The sequence below is a fragment of the Sphaerodactylus townsendi genome, linkage group LG09 (assembly GCF_021028975.2).
Source record: "Sphaerodactylus townsendi isolate TG3544 linkage group LG09, MPM_Stown_v2.3, whole genome shotgun sequence".
Lineage (NCBI taxonomy): Eukaryota > Metazoa > Chordata > Lepidosauria > Squamata > Sphaerodactylidae > Sphaerodactylus > Sphaerodactylus townsendi.
This window is the reverse complement of record NC_059433.1, coordinates 62,292,915-62,315,837: the sequence shown is the minus strand read 5'-3', so window position 1 is coordinate 62,315,837 and position 22,923 is coordinate 62,292,915. Positions and strand designations below refer to the sequence as shown.

The following is a 22,923-nucleotide window of genomic DNA, read 5'->3' as shown; positions in this document are numbered from 1 at the left end:
GTCACTTTTTCTTTGCCCCATACTCTATCACTCTCTTTCCTGCCTCCCCAATCCCATCACTCTCTGTTTCTCTTTCCGCCTCTACCCCAGCACTCTTTTTTCTTTACTTCTGTCTCTCATCTCTCTCTTTCTGCCCCCCGCTGGTCACACACCCTCCACCATCACTGTTGCTGCAAGGTTCAATGCTGTTTCATTCACCCCACTCCCTTTCAGAACCGTGAATCCAGGTTGAGGCTCCCCTTCCCTTGCTGGCTCGAGAAGAAGAGTTTGGATTTATACACCACTCCCTTCTCTCCTGTAAGGAGACTCAAAGGAGCTTACAGTCTCCTTTACCTTCTCCTCTTCGCCCCCCCCCCCCACAAACATCCTGTGAGGTGGGTGGGGCTGAGAGAGCTCTGAAGAACTGTGACTAGCCCAAGGTCACCCAGCTGGCGTGTGTTGAAGTGCACAGGCTAATCTAGTTTCCCAGATAAGCCTCCACAACTCAAGTGACAGAGCAGGGAATCAAACCCGGTTCTCCAGATTAGAGTGCACCTTCTCTTAACCACTATGCCACTGCTGCTCCAAACAAGAAGGTTTGAACAAGAAGGTGTTTGTTCTAGGTCTGTAGTCTTATCTTCAGTTTTTGCCACTTTCCTGCTCTTTTCTATGGGGATTCAGCATTTTTGACTTTGTAAACCACTTTCAAAAGGTTTGCATGAAGTAAAGAAGTTCCACTGTTGGCCACAATTAATGTCTCTTGTACCTGGGGGAATGGCATGCTGTTGAGACTTGCAGCCTGTATCAAATTCTATTTCAGAAGAACAGACTTTTCTTACCTTCCCCTCCCACTACAGGTCACAGATCTAGATAAAATTATGTTCCTGGATATAGGAAATGCTAAGGAACAGCATGAAGAAGGTCTGCAACAGGAAAGGGAAATGACAGAAATTTCTGTTGACATTTAGCCTACTTGGTTTGAATTTGATTTAAAAAGTTTGATTTAATTAGGTTTCAAAAGCTACGTGTGAAATCTGCACTTTATTAGGATGTTGTGGGTTTTCCGGGTTGTATGGTCGTGTTCTAGTCGTATTTTCTCCTGACGTTTTGCCTGCATCCTGAACCTATGGCTGTGGTTTCACCTTTTCTGAGAAAATACTTCTAGAACACAGCCGTACAACCCGGAAAACGCACAGCATCCTAGTGATTCCGGCCATGGAAGCCTTCGACAATACTCCGCACTTTAGGTTGCCATTAGAAGTCTATAATTTTTTGACTTCTCGTATTTCTCCCTTTAGTAAGAATGCAGAAAGAGATATTCCATGCATAGGACCTATGTTAGGGATGTCGCAAGTAATAACATTTTGAATGGAGAATTGTTTTGTTCTTCCCTGATTATCTGAGCCAGAATGACAAGCATCCCCAAATCTTTCTTCCTTAGAACTGAGAGGTGGGGTGGCTGGCAGGTTTCCTTTTTCATTTCCTTACTAAGGCTAATTAAGAAAAATTAAACTGTTAAACTATGGGAACCAAACCAAGATATGGCCTTTTTACCACTCTGGCGAACTAAGCATATGCAAGGGCCTGAATTCTTCAAATGAATTAGTCTGTTTACATATTTTAGTTTTGACTCTTGATTTGAGGTCAGTGGATGACGTTCACTTCTACTTCTGTTTTTGCTTTCCTTTCTCAACTAATTATTTTACACTGGATATCATGACATTTCTAAATGTCAAAACTGATTTTATGCTGTTATCTTTGTTCTCTATATTGGAGATAATTGGACAGATTTTGTCCCGTGATAAGAGAAATGTAGTGATCTATGCATCTTAAGGCTACTACCCTTAGATTTTAGACAGAATTCCAGCTTTATCGTGGAGGCGAATAGGTGCATTTCTAGAGAAGTACAATTGGTTACTATTGTTTTTTTCCTATTCTTAAAATTACCTTTAGAAAGTAGTACAGAAGATTTGTATCTATGTGCCAATGTTCCTGGCTTCTTAAATGGCTTAGTGCAACACTTTCACTTTTCTACAGTTGTGACCACCATTTTGTTTTCCATGGTGTCGCAGGGTCTACAAAATGACAGGTGCAACTGTAGAAAAGCAAAAGTGTTGCTATAAACTGTCCAGAGCACTGTAAAAGCTCTTTCATGAAAGTGCTCTGTTTGACATTGCAAAGAATAATGGTTTTGACTAAGCCAGCACTTAAATATGATTCTCTAGCCCTGAAATAGAATTGTAAGGAGGGAGGTAACAAGTACTAGAAGAAGAAGAGTTTGGAGTTATACCCCACCTTTCTCTCCTATAAGGAGACTCAAGGTGGCTTACAAGCTCCTTTTTCTTCCTCTCCACACAACAGACATCTTGTGAGGTAGGTGGGGCTGACAGAGTTCCGAAGAACTGTGACTAGTCCAAGGTCACCCAACAGGAATGTAGGAGTGCAGGAACACACTTGGTTCACTAGGACCCCAGCCAGAGGCGGAGCAAGGGTGAACTTCACCCCGGGTGCACGTTCATCCTGAGCCCCCAGAACGCCCCCGCCCAGGAACACCCCCTCCACATCATAGCCATGTCCCTGAAAGGCGCATGCCCAGGACGTCGCACCTCACCCAGCCCCCTAGGCACTACACAACTGACCCCAGCAGAGTATTCCTCCAAAACATATGTCCAATTAGATGTGGCATATTGATTCCCACATCTCCTGTCTTCTTTATGTTGAAGAGTTATAGAAAATCCTATGTGGTACTTAGGAGTCATTGGTATTAGCCAAATAAATGTGTTGTTCAGTGTTGTGAAGTTCAAAACACCTGTTGGACTGTCACAGCAATAATGTACTGACTACAACAGATTTTCAAGTTGAAATTTATTTTACAAGCATTTTTTCCATAGTGAGCAAACAAACCAGATGTTTTATACCAAAAACTTGAGAAACAAAGAAAGTCACACACTTTAGGGTACGTTCACAGGGCCTGTCTTCCCCATATGAGTTCTGTAAACATGCAGCAAGATGGTGACCAGGTGGTTGACAAATGTGGGCCATCATGCCAGATTACTTACGGGAATATTCATATTATATTTGATTTGCAAGGACTATTTCCAGCCTAAGGCATAAAGCTTAAACTTCTGTCATTGATATCCAGAAGCAACTAATAAGCTGTTTCTAAATGATCCAGTAGGACAAACACTCAAACATACTTCCTGGAAAAAATATACACCAAGTTTTAGAAGGCTCTTGTGCCATACGATAAAGTTTGAGCGTAGCAAATCTGAATTCTTTGAGTCTGTCTTTGCTGTGGAGTAAACCCTGGGTCTGAGCCAAAGCTCCATTCTAGTTTCAAAGAACATTTTCAGCACCCTTCATTTTGTTTCAGTGATCGCTTCAAATCTGCATGTCTGTTTAGGAAATGTTGCTCTCTGAATGTGCTTACTCTCAAAGTTTGCTTGCTCTCAGTGATATTTTTGTGTAACATCAATCTGACTAGCATTTGACATCAGTCAACTCATTGTTGTCCCTAGTTAGTTGTAATGATCTCTTTTAATAACCCTGGCTTCAGATAGCTTTGTTTGCCTTCCTAACTGACTAATCAGAGGTTTGATGCCATCCCATTTCCTATGTGATCCTTTGGAATGCCCATGGGACTAATCCAGGAGAAACAGTTACAAACATAAGGAAAGCCATGTTGGATCAGACCAAGGTTCATCAAGTCCAGCAGTCTGTTCATGCAGTGGCCAAACGGGTACTTCTATGAAGCCCACAAGCAAGATAACTGCAGCAACATTATCCTGCCTGTATTCTTAATCTTATAGGCATGCTTCTCTGATACTAGAGAGAAGATATGCATCATGACTAGTATCTGTGGATAGTTCTATCCTCCATGAACAAGACTACTCCCCTTTTAAAGCCTTCCAAGGTGATGGGTAGCCATTGCCACTTCCTGGAGCAGAGAGTTCCACAATTTAACTATGTGTGGAGAAATGCTTCTTTTTGTCTGATTTGAATCTCTCACCCTCCAGCTTCAGCAGTTGACTCCATGTTCTAGTATTATGAGAGGGACTTATTAGAAGGGGAGAAATAGTATGGGGGAAATGAAATTACTGGGGAACAAGATTTTAGAAGATAAGCACAATTAAGAGTTGAACGTGGAAATAATTTGCTCCCTCGAAGCATGGAAAAGAGAGCACAGTTCTAATAATCTTAATGTATAGGATTCAAATGTCACGTTGTTAGCCATCTTATTGTAAGCCGCTTTGAACCAAGAGGAAAGATAGATATAAATGTTTTATTGATAAATAACAGATTACTGAATGCCTTTAAGTTCATCATTGTGCATGATTGTGCAGGTGCAGGCCAGCTTCAGGGAACTAACCATAAGTCATTTGAAGCTTCAGAGTGCTTGGAGCGCTCCCCCATAATTCCCTCTGGAGCTGAGAGTAAGCTGATTTCTTGCCCAACAGTAACATGACAGAAGAGAGAGAGCTCTCCTCTCTCAATTCTCCACCACTGTGGAGAAAGGATTGGCTTCAGCTGAGCACTTTATTTACCCCAGAATTGTTCCTTTTGTTTTGTCTTCTTTGTCAAGATGGCATGAAGATGGCTCAAAATGATGACCATAAATGATGAATTCCTTTTCTCCCTCAGTGAGACTCATGTCTACAAGATGTGCCCATCTTGCCAACTTTCAATTCCAAAGACCATATATAAACAGGCCTTCAAGCTTATGGTTGCATTGTGGGAAAAGCCTTTCACTTCATTGGATACTCCCACAGGGAAGTCTTTAAAGAAGGCTTGTATGATTTCACCCTCAGGTCCCAACAGCTCCAGACTCCTGACAGCTTTGGTGGCCAAATGGCCAATTTCTGAGCTCTCTGTTAAAAGAACAAAAAAAGAAGGTTAAGAATATTTTATCGCAAGTTATGCATCAACCCTTTGAGCCAACATTTGATGTGTCTTTTTTATCTTATAAGGTTGCTTTTTTATTTGTATTTGTCATTCGATTTATACCCTGTCTTATCCTCGAAGGGCTCAGGGCATCTAACAACATGATAAAACACTATACATTGTAACAGTGTAAATACTAATAACATACATGAAATAGGAATGAAATTTCCGATGGCGACTTAAACACCCCAAGCCCAACAATTAGCTAATAACAATAACAGCAGCACTACATAATAATATCAATACATATCAGTACTAAATTCATACTATCAATACACTAATAATAAATCAGTATATTAACATACATCAACAATACATTAACAGTCCATCAGCATAACAGAATCAATACATAGACAATATCAATTAACAATACATCCATACATTTACAGCCATAAGTTCACAATGTATCAATACATCAACTCTGTACCAATGCATTAACAGTAAACTAAAACATTAACAATAGTACTAAGACAACACTAAACTAAAACTGCTGCAAAAAAAGAGACAACCTAGCGATACTACCTAATTACTCCAGAAGGAGCTGGCTACACTTGACCCACCCACACTCCCTCTCACTCTATGACGTTAAACTGCAAAGTTAGCTACAACCCCTAGCAATATATAAAAGGAAACTAACTAACAATACAAGGAGAAAACTAACTACTCCTAGCAGCCCGCAGTCCTAATAATTAACTACATTAGGCAACATTAATTAACTACGTTAGGCAATGGCAAAGAAGGGGTGATGGTACAAAGCCCAGGTTGAAGAAAAGGGTAATGTCTCCTCTCCCCAGTCAGTCTATTGGAGGTTTCTGCCACCAAGCCCTATTTCCTAGTCTTCTGTCCACCGGTCTGTTGAAGATCACAGTCATGGTTGGTGTAAAGCTTCATTGTTATTCCTTGGCCACAGCCAGCACAATCCATCTAATTTAACTAAGTTAACGAAACTTAAGGTTTGAAAGGGGGGGGGAAATAGCCGGAACTTCTCTTTAGCGAACCACTCCGAGCACCATCTTTGTCATTTTCTGGTTGCTATCACATCAGCCAGGAGAGTTATTGGCACTGCGGATTGACTCCCCTTTCACTGGGTCTCTCTCTCCCCCCCCCCCCCAATGATCGTGCTACATCCTAGTTTGGAATTTAGACCCAAAGTAGCTTCCCAGGATATTATATTACCTGTTTTTCCCCTAAACCGTCAGTTGTCAGCTGAACAATTACTTGATGTCAGAATGGCACTCCTTTTTTATTTAAGTTGTACAAGTTCATTTAAACAAGACCAAAAAAAATTATTTGTTTTAAGGGACCTAAGGGGAGTAAAGCTGCTTCTTCACAAAACCATTTCCAGATGGATAGTTTCTGCAATTAGATTGGCATATAGCAATGCTAAGGTAGATTGTCCACTTCAAGTTAATTCTCATTCCACCAGGACTCAAGCCTCTTCAGTTGATTTCCTTGCCAGGGCTGATCTCCAGGATACCTGGTCGGCTTCATCCACATTCCTCCACCATTCCTCCATCAATGTGGATTCTAGGAGAGATGCACCTGTTGGGAGTCATTGTTTTGTTGACAAGCCCATACCCACCTCCATGTTATGTGAGCTTGCTCCTCTTCCATCCAGCACTGCACTGAAGACATGGCAATGAAAACAAAGTTGCACATAACTATAACTGTTATTCATCAACTGTCTTCTGTGCAGGCACACATCCCTTTCCCTTTCTCTGCTGCAAGCTGCCATTACTTTGTTGGTGCTCTTCCAGGGCAACAATGTCAAAGGGGGAACTGAGGGAGGAGCTCTGTCCCTCCGCGGTCACATCACTATTTGGATGGGAAGCCAGCCCCCTCTTGGCTCCAGATGAGAGGAGGTGGAGTACTCCCAAGTGCTGTGAAGCTTTTGGAAGCCTTCTAGTCAGTTCTTCGCAGCTGGCCTGTATAGTCCCATGCATGCATGCACACTGCACAGAAAACACAATAGTTACAGCTAAGTGCACTTTTGTTTTGCATCAAATCATGTTCAATAATACTGACACTTGATAGTGTTGAAATGTACCCTATAAAATTTACTTGTACTTACAATTTAGCTCTCATAGTTGAATCTTAAGGATGACATGTAAGGACTGTAATATTGCCAATCTTACCTTTTCCAGTCCAGAATGGCGGCAAAGAAATTGATAGTTCTATCCAAAAATGTAGCTGCTTCCAAGTAGTTTCTTAATAGGAAAGAGAGGGGTATAAATCCAAATAAATAAATAAATATTTTAATTCTGGAGGAACAGATGGATGGTGAAAAGACAATATCAATGAGATCTTTAAAATAAATTTAATGAATTTTAATAAATTCTGAGATCACGGTCATGACCAAATAGAACATGCCACTAGAATAGTTATAGCCCAGGGGTCTGCAACCTGTGGCTCTCCAGATGTTCATGGACTACAATTCCCATCAGCCCCTGCCAGCATGGCCAATTGGACATGCTGGCAGGGGCTGATGGGAATTGTAGTCCATGAACTACTGGAGAGCCACAGGTTGCAGACCCGTTATAGTCCAATTCAGTGGGCTGCAGCAGTCAAGGACAGCACTGCTACCTCTCTGCCATACTGTCTGCAGAGGGGATCCAGCTAGCATTGGGAGGCAGCAAAAAGAAGAAAGTCCAACTTTTGCACTGGGGGCATTCTCAGTCTGAAATGCACCTAGCCTGTCCCCAGCTGCACCAGCAGCCAGGTTTAGGCTGGCCCAACTCTGGAGCCAGAGCCTGCTTTCAGGTCAGGCGCTATGGACGTCTGCTGTGCCCATCCTCCCAGCATGCCACTTACATTGGCAGGTTGGGCAAATGGGCCAGCATAGCCCACACCAGTCCCAAGAGCCGATTTGCCCTTACCTCTGGAATGGGCTGTTAGAGTGAGAGCCCTGTAAATTTTACGCATGCAGAGGTTACAGCCAGGGTTTTCTATATCAAAGTCAGATATTCCAGCCATTCTGCCTCATTTCTTGTTTCTGGTACTTATTAGCCAGAGCGATCAAGTCTGCTTTAGATATGTCTTGTATTTCCTACAGATTTGGCTCATTCTGGTTAGGCTTTAAACATGGTTTGGATGACTAGATCAGCCAATTATTCAACCTGTCTTGAACTAGTTCAGATGCTTTTCATTTATTTAGTGACTATATAGCCTGCCTTCTCAGTAAGACTCAGAGCAGATTACATAGTGTAAATTGGTGTAATCAATACGATGGGAACCAATAAACAATGCTCTTGGATTAGGGTTGCAGACATCTAAACAAGCATGATGCATAGTCCAGACTGAAATCAGCTGACAAAATTAGGTTCAGTTTGGATCTTCTTGAAAATTAGTGAGAGACCAGTTTAATTGATAGTTTCAAAAATGCACATTTTTTTCTGTACATGATAACATTTACGTCGTGTGTATTAAAAAACTAAGAAGAATTTACACCAGTACAGAGATGTTCCTAATGGTGGTTCGTCTAGTACTTGTACATCTACTGAAATATCATATAAAATGCCAATGCCCTGTCTTTAGTCCATAAACAAGTTTCTTTTTCCTGATGAGAATTTTACATTCTAATATCATGATTTCTGGTTTCCAAACATTTTACAAGGGAGGAAATAGGTGTATGTGGTCCATCTTTCTCTATTTTAGTAATAAAATACATTTTACCTTGGACTGGATGGGTAACACATTGCATTTATAGTTGCACAACTAAATATTTTTCCTTGCTAAACTCTCTCTGCTTATGAAAGAAGAAAAGTCCTGCAAGAAAGCTGGAGGTCCAGTTATTAGATAGCATCTTGACTAATGCTGTTTAATAAATAGACCAAAAGTTTCTCTATTTACTTTGCACAAATCACTCCAGTATTTTCAGGTTTAATGTAAAGTGCTGGCTTTGAATTACTTTGTTTTTATTCTTGGTTTTATTTACAACTCTGTACCCTTCTTTTAGGGCAAAACACATCAGGTAATTCTCATTAAGCTATTGGCATTCTCATTCCTTGACAAACTTCGTTGCTTTCCAGAAAAATGATTTTATTATCTCAAAAACTGTTCTTTTAAAAAATATCAGATTCAATGCAGTTTAGGTGGCACTGTAATTTGCCAAATTTTAGAAGAAGATTTTTAAAAAAGAAAACATATAATTGATTACTTTAATAATGAGTGTTAAGTAGGAATGATAAAATAGCAGTTATCAGATACAGCTGCCTGAGATAGTTCTGGACACATCCATTTATTTTTTGACTGTAACTGTAAATGGAGAAAAAGCAGACCTGCAGTTGTGGAGTTAAGCTGCGTCAAATAAATGATGACTGCCAGTTGGAATGGTTCCTAAAATTAAAATACTGCAGGAAACCTGTACCTGGCAGATGATGTCTCTCAGAAGTGGACAAACATATAAAACTTGGCCAAAATTAGCTCGCCAACATAACTTAAGGCAAGTTCTATTTTCTCTTGGTTCCTTCTTTTCTACAAACATAAAGGTTATAAAACAACCCTGAGAGATTGGGCAAAACACTAATCAGCATCCTGTTTTCCTCAATGGAACTAAATGTATTCAAGCAGCTCTCAAGCAGGGCAAGACAGTAGACTTCCTCTGCTACTCTCCTCCCTCTCAGCAGCTGGAATCCAGTGGTATATTGTTTCTCAAGGGAGAAGTTCCCTTTAACCATCATATCTAATAATCATTGATTAGCCTATTTTCCATTCTTTTGTTGTTCCCTTTTAAAACCATCAAAGCTAGGAAATAAGGCCTCCCCTTGTGGCAGCAGACTACATAATTTAATAATGTGCTGTATGAAGAAATGCTTTTTTGTCCTTTCTGAATCAATTGCTGATCAGTTTCATTGACTGACTGAATTCTTGCATCATGGGAGAAAAAGTATGCTGTGTTCACTTCCTTTGCATCATGAATAATTGTATAAAAGTTTGTTGTGTCCAGTTTGTCTTTTTTCTAAATTTAAAGAGCTTCAAATAGGTTAGCCTTTCTTCACAGCAGAGGTTCTCCAATTCCTTGAGCATTTCCTTCATAGTTCTAGCCCTACATTAGCCTTTGAGGCAACCAGACGTGGACACAGAATTAAAAATTTATCCAAACCATTGATTTATATAAAGGCATTGTGATGCTGGCAGCTTTATTCTCAGTCTTTTTTTTTTACAAATAATTCCTAGCATTCCATTTGCCTTTTTTACAGTTGCCATATGTAGAGTCAGTGTTTTAGTTGAACTATGTCTCATTACATTCTGCAGCTATTCTTTGTAAGTAGAACTCCAGTGAGCAACTTGAATTTGTTCTTGTGTTGTTTATGTGAAGGATGTTCTTTGTAACATCTAATACATTTTATCAATACACTAAATCATAGATATATTTCATAATTTTCAAATAAGAGCTATGTATTTTAATGAACTGCTTTGGGTAATTGGAACCCTGACTAAATGTAGTATAAACATAGGGTTACTCAGATCATCAAGCGTTGCAGAATATAAACATTAGATAACTAACAGAACCATTCTAAGAACACTTTTCTGGGAGTAATCCTTATTATGTGGCATTCTGAGTTGATCTGCTTGATTGGTTTCTGGACATAGAACTTCTCTGTGCAGTTAAAAAAAAATCCTGAGTATATGGAACCTGAGATGCGTTTTTCCAACCAATGACTGGAAAATGTTCTATACCTAACTGAGAGCTGGGAAAGATAACAGTAGTCACCCAGTTTAAAAGTACACTCTGAATTCCCTGCTGAGTATCAGAGCCTTCCAAGGGGGGTGAGGGTGGGAGGTAAATCTGATGCTGCCATGTCTAATGTGAAAAGCTGTGATCAAAGAAACTCCTTTCTTACAATGTATAATTTAGGCTGCCTGAATGTATTGCTGCTCAGGAACAAGAGGCTAACCCGCCAGTCTGCCCATTCTGTTCCCCCACCACCACCACTCTTCTTTAGACTTCATTTCTTACCCAACCAAAGATTACTGAATACTGAGGGCTAGAAGCATTAATAGAATACTGAGGGCTAGAAGTGTTAGAATGTAACAGTGGGGAAACAAACCTGGGTTAGGCATTCATTTACCAGGACAAATATGGACTTTCCTTAATTTTTCTGTTGCAGTCCAGAATAGTTTATTGCTTTTAAACCATGGGTACTTGCAAAACCTTTTACTTGCACACTTTCTTGTGGATTACGGACATTTTCAATGGGACGTGTGTGTGTAAAGTGCCGTCAAGTTCTAGCTGACATTCAGAATCCCAGTACAGTTTCCAAGGCAAGAGAGTAAGAGCAGTTGTTCACTTTGTATAATATTCCTGGTATTTCTTGGTGGTCTTCCATCCAAGTACTAAACAGGGCTGAGTTTGCTTAGTTTCATTTCAGAGATCTGATGAAATCATGCTGACTTGGGCCATGTAGGTCAAAGCTTCAGTGGGGCATTCGTAACATTATAAGTTAGCCTAGAACAGAGGTGGGCTTTGTATAAAAATATTTTAAAGTTAATTTATTGCTATCTGCTTTTTAAAATATTATGTGAAATTTCAAAACTAACTGTGCAATCCTATGATGAATTACTTGGGTCTAAGCCAGTGGTTGGATTCAATAATTTAACAACCGGTTCCGAAAGTAGAACCAGTAGCTAATTTTTTGTCTAGTTCAGAGAATGGTTGTAATCCCGCTACTGTGGGGGTGTGGCAGGGGCAGGGCAGGGCAAAGGACGCACCAGTGCACTGGGCGCTTTCCCCCCTTGCTACACCTCTGGGTTTCACTATCAACATTTCAAAGGGTTTATGTATTTTAAGGTCATTTTCAAACTGTTAGCCCTAAAACAATAACCACATATTAGAACAAGTTGCAGAAGGCATAATTTCAACTTTCTCAATTAGAATCATAGCAGGTTGCCCTTAATATTGAACTGTGGTCCGGTGTCCCCCCCCCCCCCCCCACACACATCATGTCATTCACACCAAAAGCGTCTCAAAACCGGACTACGAGTTATGGTGGGATCAGTGATCATTTCACTGGACATGGATTATGACTGCAGCCTTGGGAAAGGGGAGAATTAACTCTCTCAAAGAAGGGATGTAAAAATTCAGTAGCTGTAGCTGTCCTTCCTAAAAATGCTGTAAAATGTGACTGTGGGATATTTTGTTGTTCTTTTAGAACAGATATGGCTTGGAATGAGCCACTTCTTAGCATCTGCTGAGGAAAAAGAATATTTACTGTGGTCAAAATTAGCCTTGGGAATAATTGTGGTTGCCAGCTGCATAAACAGCATTCGCCCAGCAGTATTGTTCAGTCATTGGGAGTGCCTGGATTCTCATCTGATTAGTGGAAATCTGTACTTAATATGGCAGTTTGTAAGCTGTTTAAAAACAACAACTGGCTGTTAACCTGCTTTGTGGAGAGAGAGGAAGCTGGTTGAGATTCTGTAGGTGATGAGTACTTCCAGAGAAGTGCAGAGAAGTCTCATTTCCCCCTGGAATTAGTGTGCCATGATCTTACAGGAGAAGACCCTTTATTCGTTATTAGCAAAAGGAAAGCAGAGACCTCCTCTTGTGAAATGCTCAGCACTCTCTATACAAATTAACTGTGCTGGGTAGTGGGAACTGAGAGAGATCACAACCTCACAGGGTGCAGTCCATACCCTGCAGGATCAGCCTGCTCTTCTTGTAGCGTTTGTCAGTGCCCTGGCCTGTTTCAGGAGGCTTTTCTTTATTTCAGCGTTTTCAATAGGAGTATACACATCTGTCTTTATACCCAGCAGCTTTCCTGGCCCACAACAAGTCCTCTGTGAGTTTCCCCAACAAAGCTCAGTGGGATCTCTGTCAGCTGCAAGATTTATGTCATCTTTTTCAGTCCTGAGAACTGTTCCTTAAGCTTTTCACATCTGGATTTAATTGGAAAGACATTAAAAGACATTAAGTGTGCTGGAAAAGCATATTTTAGGGAGGATCTTTATAGACACTTCCATTAAAGGAGCTAACCGTTAGAGGTTGAAATGGGATGAGGACAAGTCATCAGCCATTATCAAGGACAAAATTGCACTGCTAACTGCTTGACAGCAGTTCTTCATGGAATTCCTGGGTTGCTTTCCGACCTGACATCCTCCCATTCAAGTCAGGAGCAAGACACAATGAAAGAAATTACATGCCTCTGTAGAACTGAGTACTGTTAGGCATGTTAGGATTCTAGTTATTTATTTGTTTTGGAGATATCTGTGGCACCACTACAGTGTCCTACTCAAGGCAGCTTAACACCACAATGACATAAATACCTAACCAGCATAAAAAAACTATCAATAAAACAGAAGCCGATTATTTTTGAAAAAACTATAATTATAATTAGAAGATTTTGTTACTTGCCTAACAGAAAGTAGAGTAGGTGCCAGGCAAGCCTCAAAAGATACCACTTTCCTAAGGTGAAGTGCCACCACACAAAATTCTCCATCTGTAGGTGCTACTTCCTCACTTCTGAAGGTAGCAGGAACAGAGAAGTTTGAGAGACAGATCTTAATTCTAGTGCACTGCCTGAATCTTAGTCCTTATGCATACCAAGGGAGGGAGAATTATATCATCAAAGAAAGATGGTGGTTTTGCTCCAAGGCTCCTCTTTCCACCCAAACTAAAATTGTCAAAAAACCAATACCACAGCTAATGAACCGTTAAACAAAAGTAGCCTATAGAGAAGTAACAAGGCAAAGAACCTTGGCAACAAGAGAGAGCACTCCCACTCTCATTTGGTGGGAGATTTGCACTAGTATAGCAACCTGTAGTCCTTTTTAGAGAGTTCACATTAGGACCATACACATTAATCATAGGAATCAGTATTTCGAAAACATATAGCCCTGTCCAGACCTTGGGGTGGCCTGGAACAGTGCTGCCGCGGTAGTTCCAGGGGGTGCAGAAAGGCAGCAAAAAGCTGAGAAAAAAGCCCAGCAGCCTAAAGCCCTCCATAGGATTCAACGGAGTTACACCACCCAAAATGGTGTAGTAAATCCATTGACTGTCCCACCGGTCTTCCCAGGACCAAAGCCTTGTGGAGGACCTAGACTTGGTTCCACCTCCAGGACCACCCCCAGAATGCCCAAGCTTTGGTGACCTCCACATTAGGCTGGAGCAGCTGTGACACCTGCTTCCCTATTTGTCCTCCCAGCTGATATAAGTGCTGGGAGGCATTGGCATAATGTCCATTGGGCAATATGGGCATCTGCCCAGGGCTCAGGAATTTTGCAGAGCATGCTCCTGTGGTTTTATTTTTTGGTGTTTTTTCACGTTTCAGCCTGCAGGGGGTGCATTTTTAGAGATATCAGCACCATAATTTCATGGTATCATCAGGGTACTGTCCTTATGATATCCCCCAAGTTTGGTTCAGTTTGGACCCACAAAGGGGTAGCCCCTATCCTCCATTGTTTCCAAATGTTCCCTATCCGCCATTGTTTCAAAGGTGCAGCCCCCATCTCCTTAGCTCCTATTGTTTCCAATGGGAGCTAAGGAGATGGGGCTGCACCTTTGAGGGTCCATAACTTTGCCCCCCCCTGAACCAAACTTCACCAAACTTGGGGGGTGTCATTAGGACAGTCTCTTAATGATACCCTGTAATTTTGGTGTCACTAGCTTAACAATTGCACCCCTGACAGGCATCCCCAGAAATTTGCCCAAGATTCTTACTTCTGAATTAATTTTTTCCATTGATGTCAATGGGGAATTTCTGGTGCAGCCGTTGGGGTGCACATTTCTGAAGGCACAGTCACAAAACTTTCAGGGTATCTTCAGGAGACTGTCCTGATGACACCCCCCAAGTTTGGTGAAGTTTGGTTCAGGGGGGCTAAAGTTATGGACCCTCAAAGGGGCAGTCCCTATCTTCTATTCACTCCCATTGGAAACAATGGGGATTGGGCACCCCTTTTGGGAGTCCATAATTTTGGCCCCTCTGAACTAAACTTCACCATACTTTGGGGGTATCATCAGGACAGTCTCCTGATGATATCCTGAAATTTCGGTGCTGATACCTCTAAAAACGCGCCCCCTACAGGCAAAAATGCAAAAAACTCGAAAAACGCATCCTAGAATCTCGGATATTACCGCAAGTTCAGATCGCGCAGAGTTCGGAATGGGCGGGCTCGGGCCCTTGGCCCTACGGGGCCTCTGAACCAGCTCAGTTCTGAACTCCATTTTTGTTTAAACATTGTTTAAACGTTAAATATTTGCCTTGTCTTAGCTTATTAAAAATTTGCTCCTTTTTGCTCAGACCATTTGCAATAATTGAAAAAATTATAGGATCAATTTCAATAATAAAATAAACGATATTATTTTCTTATACTATTAACTCATGTGAAAAATGCTTAACAATATCCTCTGTCCTGTCAGTTGTCCTAACCATGTGAGTTACTACCTTTATCTTTGTGGCGTTCCCCCTCCCCCTCCTGTGGTCGTGGCTGACAAGCCATCCCACCGTCCCTTTCTGAGGTGTTGGACTCCTCGTCTGTAGCCCTGGTCTTAGGGGCTCTCAATGCAGTCAGCTGCCTAAACCACAGGGTGCCCTCCAGGGGTGAGGGCAGCCCTCACTCTCTGCTGGTCTCTCCCTACAGGCGTCTGGGGTCGGCAGCTCCCCTACTGGGGTCTGCTGTCCCCTTCCCGGTCAGCCTCTCTCTCCCCTCCTGGGTCTCCTTTCTTTTCCCCAGGTTGCCTCCACGCTCCCAGTCCCCCGTCTCTTCCATTTCTCCACTCTCTCCCACTCCCCTTCCTTCTGCCTCTTCATTCTCTCTCACTCCTCTTCCTTCTGCCTCTTCACTCTCTCTCACTCCTCTTCCTTCTGCTTCTCCACCCTCTCTCACTCCCCTTCCTTCGGCTTCGTCGTTCTCTCTCTCTCTGCTCCACCTCCCTTCCCCCACGACACTTTCCCCGACCTCCTTGGGCTCCAGCACAACCCTCCCACGCCCTGCAGCGGCCAGCCTCGCTCTCCCGGCGGTCCTCGCCTTTTGAAGGCTTCCCGGGTCTTCGGGGGCGTTCCCGGCCTCACCATCGTCCCGGCCGTGCCCCGTTGATGGCGAGAGGTGCTGCAGCTGCCGGCTAAGCCGCAGCTGCGCCTCCGTGCTCCCGTCGTCCGCCGGCTCTGCCCCCCCCCCCGCTGGCGCTTCTGCCGCGGGGCCGGGCACTGCGTTGGCCCGCTGCCATCGTGCTGTCAGCCCAGCCTCCTGGCCAGCCGAGTCCGGGGCGAGCGGACACAGCGACCCCTGGACAATCTTCAAAGTGAGTCCAAATGGAAAATGCCACTTGTACACAGTTCCGATATTTATCAGTCTATTGGTCAAAAATCTCAAATTATGATTGTTCTGAAATGTGAGAGGAGAGATGTCTGAAAGTATTTGAATAGTTTTATCACATATAACTAAAGAGTTATGCCTTAATTTTTTATGATTAATTCTACAGTTGATAAAGATTAAAAATGTACTATAATGTCCCAACAAACTTGTTTACTGCTCTGTATGCTTTTCCAATTTTCCCATTTTCTTCAGTAAACCACCAAATCATTTTCTTTATATTCTTTAAACCCCTCAATTTCAATGAGGCTGTCATTAAGTTATCAAATTCCTCCACTCTCTCTTCAAACTCCATTATTTCATCACAATTTCTTGTAAAATAGCCTTATTTATAGTGTATTTAGAATCTAATATCTCTAATTTAGATTTAAGTTGATTAATTTGAACCTATTGATCCTTCTTCTCACTCAGTTTTTAATACCACTTCAGTTTTCTTTCATTTATGTCTAATCTTTTATCCATGAACTGTAATTTATTTTCCAAGGTTTGTGTACTAGCTATCTCAAAATGATTTAATTCCCTCAAAAAAAGTTCTCTAATACTCTTCAAATAAAGAGTGAAAGGTTCCAGAACAGATGGCTACACCTCAGGAAATTTATTGAATTTTTTTTGGCATTTTGTTTCTAACTTAAGTTTGCTTACCACTAAGTTCACACCAACCACAGGGGGCAGCCGCAGCTCGACCATGGCCCGCCATTGTGAACGGGCAGGCCTGGCACAAGCCGTGTTTGCTTGGAGATGGGCAGATTACCACTCAAAGGAGTATCTCACACAGCTAACATGCAACAAAACTAGTAAATTATACTTAAACTATATAAAATGTATAATTTTGCCAAAGTTACTGATGGAAGACTGAGTGCTGCCCTTGATAAATGACTATGGCACAGCCACAGGCCACTATTACCAATATATAACAAAGGGCCCAGAAGCCCATCTCTGTTTAGTGCTGCAAGTGACTGAGGTCTAGGTGGGTCCAGTCTCTTCCTCTCTTCCACTCAAGCAATTATTGGAAGGGACACTGCTGTACAGGCATAGAGATTAGCCTGATAATACTGGCTCCCACCCATGGCAAAAGGAGCAGCCATGAGAAATACAATCTCCCTCCTTCCCTATTATGCGAGTTTCTTGAAAATAAGCCACATCAGCTGTAAGATCTTTCAGATTTCAAAGTGTCATTTAGAGAGTATCAATAGAGTATTTATCCAAAAAGTAAAAAACTCATGACAAAAGTTACTTAGATAAGCAAAAAAAGAGGAGAAAAATCTATAAACAAAATATGTATTGCTAACTGGGTAATAAAACAATTATCTTTCCAAAAACAAAAAATAAAAGAATTTTAAAAATAAGATTTTTTAAAATTGTTTTGCTTTCAGGTAAGATGCCAGAGTTTTCTACAACACTGGCCATTCCCATTTATTTGATTATATAAGTATATACAGACCAATTCCAATAGTGACAGATTAAAACAAATAAAAAGGAAGGAGGAAATGTCTATTTAGAGTCCAAAAAAATAAGTCGGGGGGGGGGGGGGATAGTGAAGAAAAACTTGGCAAGAAGCCCAGGCTGTTATCTATAAACTAGCAATAAATCCGGACAGTTAAATATAATACTTGAGACACAGAAAAAAATCAGCTTTACTGTGAGCCAGGCTGCGTAATATGGATGTGGATAATCCAGGATTCTTTAAATGATCACAACTAGCTGTTTTCTTCAAAAGATCTAACAGACTATTCATTTTTCCTCAAGCAAGTCCTAAGAGTTTGAAACGGCAGGGCATAAATCATGCAGTCCAGTAAGAAATGATCCTGCAGCCATTGGAATCTGAAGCTTTTTGATATGTTATTGATAGTTCATGCAGAAAATGGAGGACTATGTAATCTAATATTGCGGATTAATAGGTTTTGCAAGGCTGTGCTTTGTATAATCTGGGTAGAACATGATTCAACCTTTATTAAGACCCCAGCGAAGATGCCATTTTTGTCTTGCAAAATGGAGAAGGTGATCTTTTACACTGGATGTGGCTTATTTATGTTACTTGGTAAATGATGGATGCAGTAAACTCATTCAGTTTGCAGCTTTAAATCAGCTCCAAACGCTCATTATTATTATTTTAAGTTCCACCAGCTTTTGCTGGCCAACTTCTGAAAAACTAAGGACATGAAGGTTAAATTGACAAGTAAAAACTATCGAGCTGGGATATCCAGCTAGACAATGACAAGACATTATATATTGCAGAGACCACTGTTTCATGAGCTGCAATTCAGTCTTGCTGAGCAGCTGTTTTAGACACCACTGAACTTGTGTATCAATAGACTTAATTGACTCCCAAAGTTGTTGAATTGAATGATCATTAGCAGAAATGTGTTTTAGTTGTTCTGGCTGATGTTATAGCTTTCCAGAATGCTGTTTGAGTTATTCGGATTTTACACACACATCCACGCACCCAATTTGGGCAGGCATTGTTTTCAACCAGAGAATTACCTCTTCTTGACCATCAATGGCAGAAAGCTTGCTTATCAGAAAAAAATGACAAACAAAAGTAGAATAATAATGTGAGAGCAAATAGTCACAGTATCAAACAAAACAGCTCCAAATCAAAGCATGACATTCAAAAGAAACAGGAGCAGCACAGAATTGTTTCTAATTAGGCTGCTATCTTAAGCCAGCAAACTGTCGTCCTAAAAGGGTACCCAAAGAGGTTATATTGCCTAACAAAATGGCCTGCCAAAAAGCTTCTTTTTTTTTGAAGGAGAGATGGTGGCCCAGTTTCAACAACCCTCAAGCAGGCATCTCCAATCAAACCCTTCCAGCAACAACTAACAGCAGTTTCTAATTCTCTTAAACATTTCTACATTACAGCTAATGCACCTGTAGAATGGGCAGCCCCATCCACATTAAAGGTGGTGTGTCTCAGTGCTGATGCAGCTCCACCCCACCGTTCCCAAAGATGCTTCCTGATGGCATGGGGAGGTTTGCAAAGTTCAACAGCCTTCCCACCACCAAGAAGCCTCAATGGGCTGACTTAAGTCTAGACTGTGTGTAGAGCAAGAGGAACTCTCTGCTACTGCGTGGATTCTGATTTGGTTAATGTAAAGCACTCAGAGCCAATAATTTTTTTTCATTTATTGTGAGGTAAAATATTCCTCAAGAAACAATAAAAATCAAAATGCTGTATGTGAAGCTTATGTTGGTTACAATATACATCAAACTAAGTAACTCTTTTAGTTTCAATTAATTTGTTTCACATTCAAGTTCTGACTAAACAGTGAACAACCCCCACTGAACTAAATACATGCAAGTATATAGAGAGACTTCTCTTTTTCCACCTGCTCAGTCTTAGGGCTCAGCTTAACTGCCCTAACTGCCTTAACTGCTGCTGACGGAATGTTCATTCTTTTAAAAATTTCTCCCATCATGCAATCAGCAGGTTCCACAGACTTCAACGGATTGTTAGAAATTAAGCCTTCCTCCACGCTGTGTAATGTTGACTTTTCCTCCGGTTCGTCCCCACTACAGCAGGGGTGGGGGCGATGGGACAGTTCTGTGGCATTCAGCACTATGTTCCAGCCCAGGGCAGGAAGGCAGCAGAGGCTGCACACTGGCGTGATCCCCCCCCCCCCCGCTAAAGTAAATGTCCTGGGGAAGGCGAATCTACTGGAGCAGCAGCACTCCGCTTCCAGAAGCAGATATCCCCTCCCCTTTTTGAATGGGACTCTTAGTCTTAAGCATTAAGCAAAAATAATGCGTAACAAAATCAAGAAAGGCGACCAAGTGCTGAGTGTCTGAAGAACTAACTGCTTGTGCCACCAGGATCTGAGATTTCTAAGAGTCAAAAAGTGATGGGCAATATGAATAGCTTTGTAACAACATGGCTCTCACACCTCCTACCAGATTTGAATTATGCAGGCGGATCTGGAAAGAGCGCACATACAGAGCCATTTTTCTGCTGAGTGCTAAGCTCAGCGATATTTTGCACGTCAACCATCTTGCCTTAGAAGAAAAAACTACTTTGACAATGACAAATACTCAACTATGTGGATCTAAAAATTTTCAAAGACTGAAGCCATGAGAATCTGCAGTTCTTTCTCCTGCTGCTCAGAGAAGCAAATGTTCCCATGGAGTTTCACATTTGCTTAACTTTTTTTCTGAACGAAGGGGATGAACTTGAGGCACCAATGCAACTTTTCTGTTTCAGGCCTAGAACCAGACTATAAAAAGTGAGCAATTCTACATAAAAGTTCTCAGACTAATCCAGAAAGTCAACAAAAGAACAAGAAGTTGAAATCTCTGCTGGTATGATGCTTGTCCCTCTGGTTGACTGAGTCTGGAAGACTGTAAATGCTTCTTCAAAAGAGGGTCCACCTAGTCCTAAAACAGGCTTTGGTATGTCCACACCTGAAGAAGTCAGAATTCAGGGGTTTTAATGACTGTTGTCCAATATAACTATACTATTTGTGAGTATGATGATTGAATGAATGGCCCCTTCCTCACTGGCCAATAAATGCAGGCTAACCATGATATAAAACCCATGTTTGGGGGGGGGGGACTTCACACAGATCCTGCTCCTAACAAGAGTCTGCTCTGCGTTCTCCCCCTCCAAACTCGTTTTTTTCAAGAATCGCACTATCTACACAGCAGAGGGAGGTGAGTGGGAGCAAAAGCACCTCCGTGTGAAGGCGTTGCTCCGTATGACCAATGCTCTCACTGACCACAGGACGCCCAGCCATGCAAACAGCCCAAGGCTATGATGGGTTCATTTATCCCACCTGCAACCCACTTTACATTTGATGTGCAGAAAGGGCCCCAGTGGATTTTAGTACCATCAATCACAGTACCTATCTGTCCTACCTGGTCAGGAGTTTCTGATCTATGCATGAGAAGTCAGGTATCATAGATGAGATTTTGACTTCAATCTGAGATCTTTAAAAGGAAGAGATCTTTATCAAAATACAGTCACAGTTCGCTAGAGTGCAAGGGCATTGAAAAACTATATCAAAATATTACAACTTATGATGGCTTTTTCATGTGTGCTGCCCCTCACCCCTCCTGCAATAAAATTAAGGTGCAAGTCCCAAAACCTTCATCACTCAGGATATCCTAATAGTCACCTATCTTTAGTCTTCTTGGCAGGTAGACAACTACTCATCTTCATGCTGCTCATTTGTCTCCATAAATCTCCTCTCAACTAGCAATCTGACAAGTTTATGGCTGTTTTCCAGAGAAAGAGTGCTTTCTCTGAGATCAGGACTTCTCTGGATGTTAATCATGGGATCCTGCATCTTTTTATCGTAACAGGGCCAGCTGTTGGATAAACTAGTAGCAGAAGTGGCCAGGAGTGCCTTTCAGCAGCTTTGGCTTACACGTCATTTGTGGTCTTTTCTTAGTAAGAAATATCTTGCCGCTACGCTACTTACATGGTAACATCTACATTAGATTACTGCAGTGCTAAAATAAGAGAATGCTTTTTGGAATGGGTCAAAAAGACCATACCACTTCAGTCTTGCTCCATTTGCACTGGCTTCCAGTTTGCTTTTAGGGCTAATTCATGGTACTAATAATGACCTTTAAAGCCTGTATGGCCTGGGTCCTCAAAGTGTAAGGGCCAGCTACTCCTGTAAAAACTTAACAGATTTTAATGTGAACTGCTTTGGGTTTTTCTATTTTTTGAGGCGAGGTGAGTGGCAATACCAAAAAAATAAAAACACCTGGACATCTCTAGGTGGGTCAATGGCTTCCCCCCCCCCCCCCCCCAATTTGGTTTAGTTAGTTCTCTGAACCTGACTCATCTAAGATCTGTGTAATCCTGAGGCAAAGCAAGAGAGACAGAGCTCAGCCCTCCAAAGCAGTGCCATAGAGACATGGGGAGTCAAATGTCCCCAGGCGCCCCATTGTGGGGGTGCAAAAATTGCAGGTTTGTTTGTGGTTTTTGTATTTTTTAGTGTTTTTCCCGTTTTTGACCTGCAGGGGCGCAGTTTTTAGGCTAGCAGCACCAAAAATTCCAGGGATTTTTCAGGAGACTCTCCTGATAATACCACCCAGGTTTGGTGAGGTTTGATTTAGGGGGTCCAAAGTTATGGACTCCCAAAGGGGCTGCCCCCTCCCCCATTGTTTCCAATGGGAGCAAATAGGAGATGGGGACTACTCCTTTGAGGGCCCATAACTTTGGACCCCCTGAACCAAACTTCACCAAACCTGGGTGGTATCATCAGGAGAGTCTCCTGAAGATACTCTGAAATTTAGGTGCTGCTAGCTTAATAATTGTACCCCTGACAGTAGGCTCACCCCCCCCCCACAAATTTCCCCAGATTCTCCTTTTAAATCCACCCCCTTCGGCATGGATTTAAAGAGAGAATGTGAGGTCCCCAGTTTAAACATTGCAAGTGATGCTGTTTCAGGGTGGGGGAGAATCCACCTCCAAACAGCACCACTTGCAATGTTTAAACTGGGGACCTCACATTCTCTCTTTCAGGTGGATTTAAAAGGAGAATCTGGGCTACCTAAACAACATTGAAAGTGATGCTATTTCCCCCAATTCACTGGATACAATACCATAAAAATTTTTCACAGCAGTAATAAAACATTTTTAAAGTATTTTGAAAACGTTTTCAAAAATTTTTATTTTTGCTGTGCAGGATGGCCCATTGCTGTGTTCAGATTTGTGAGTTGGGACATGTTCTATAATGTGATGGTGAC

The 22,923-nt window shown here is 41.7% G+C and overlaps 1 protein-coding gene across 6 annotated transcripts in view; it reads left to right on the top strand.

Moving 5' to 3' along the window:
- STAU2 (staufen double-stranded RNA binding protein 2) overlaps window positions 1–22,923 on the top strand; it is a 180,720-nt gene that overhangs the window by 141,056 nt on the left and 16,741 nt on the right. The gene's annotated exons all lie outside the window — the stretch shown is intronic.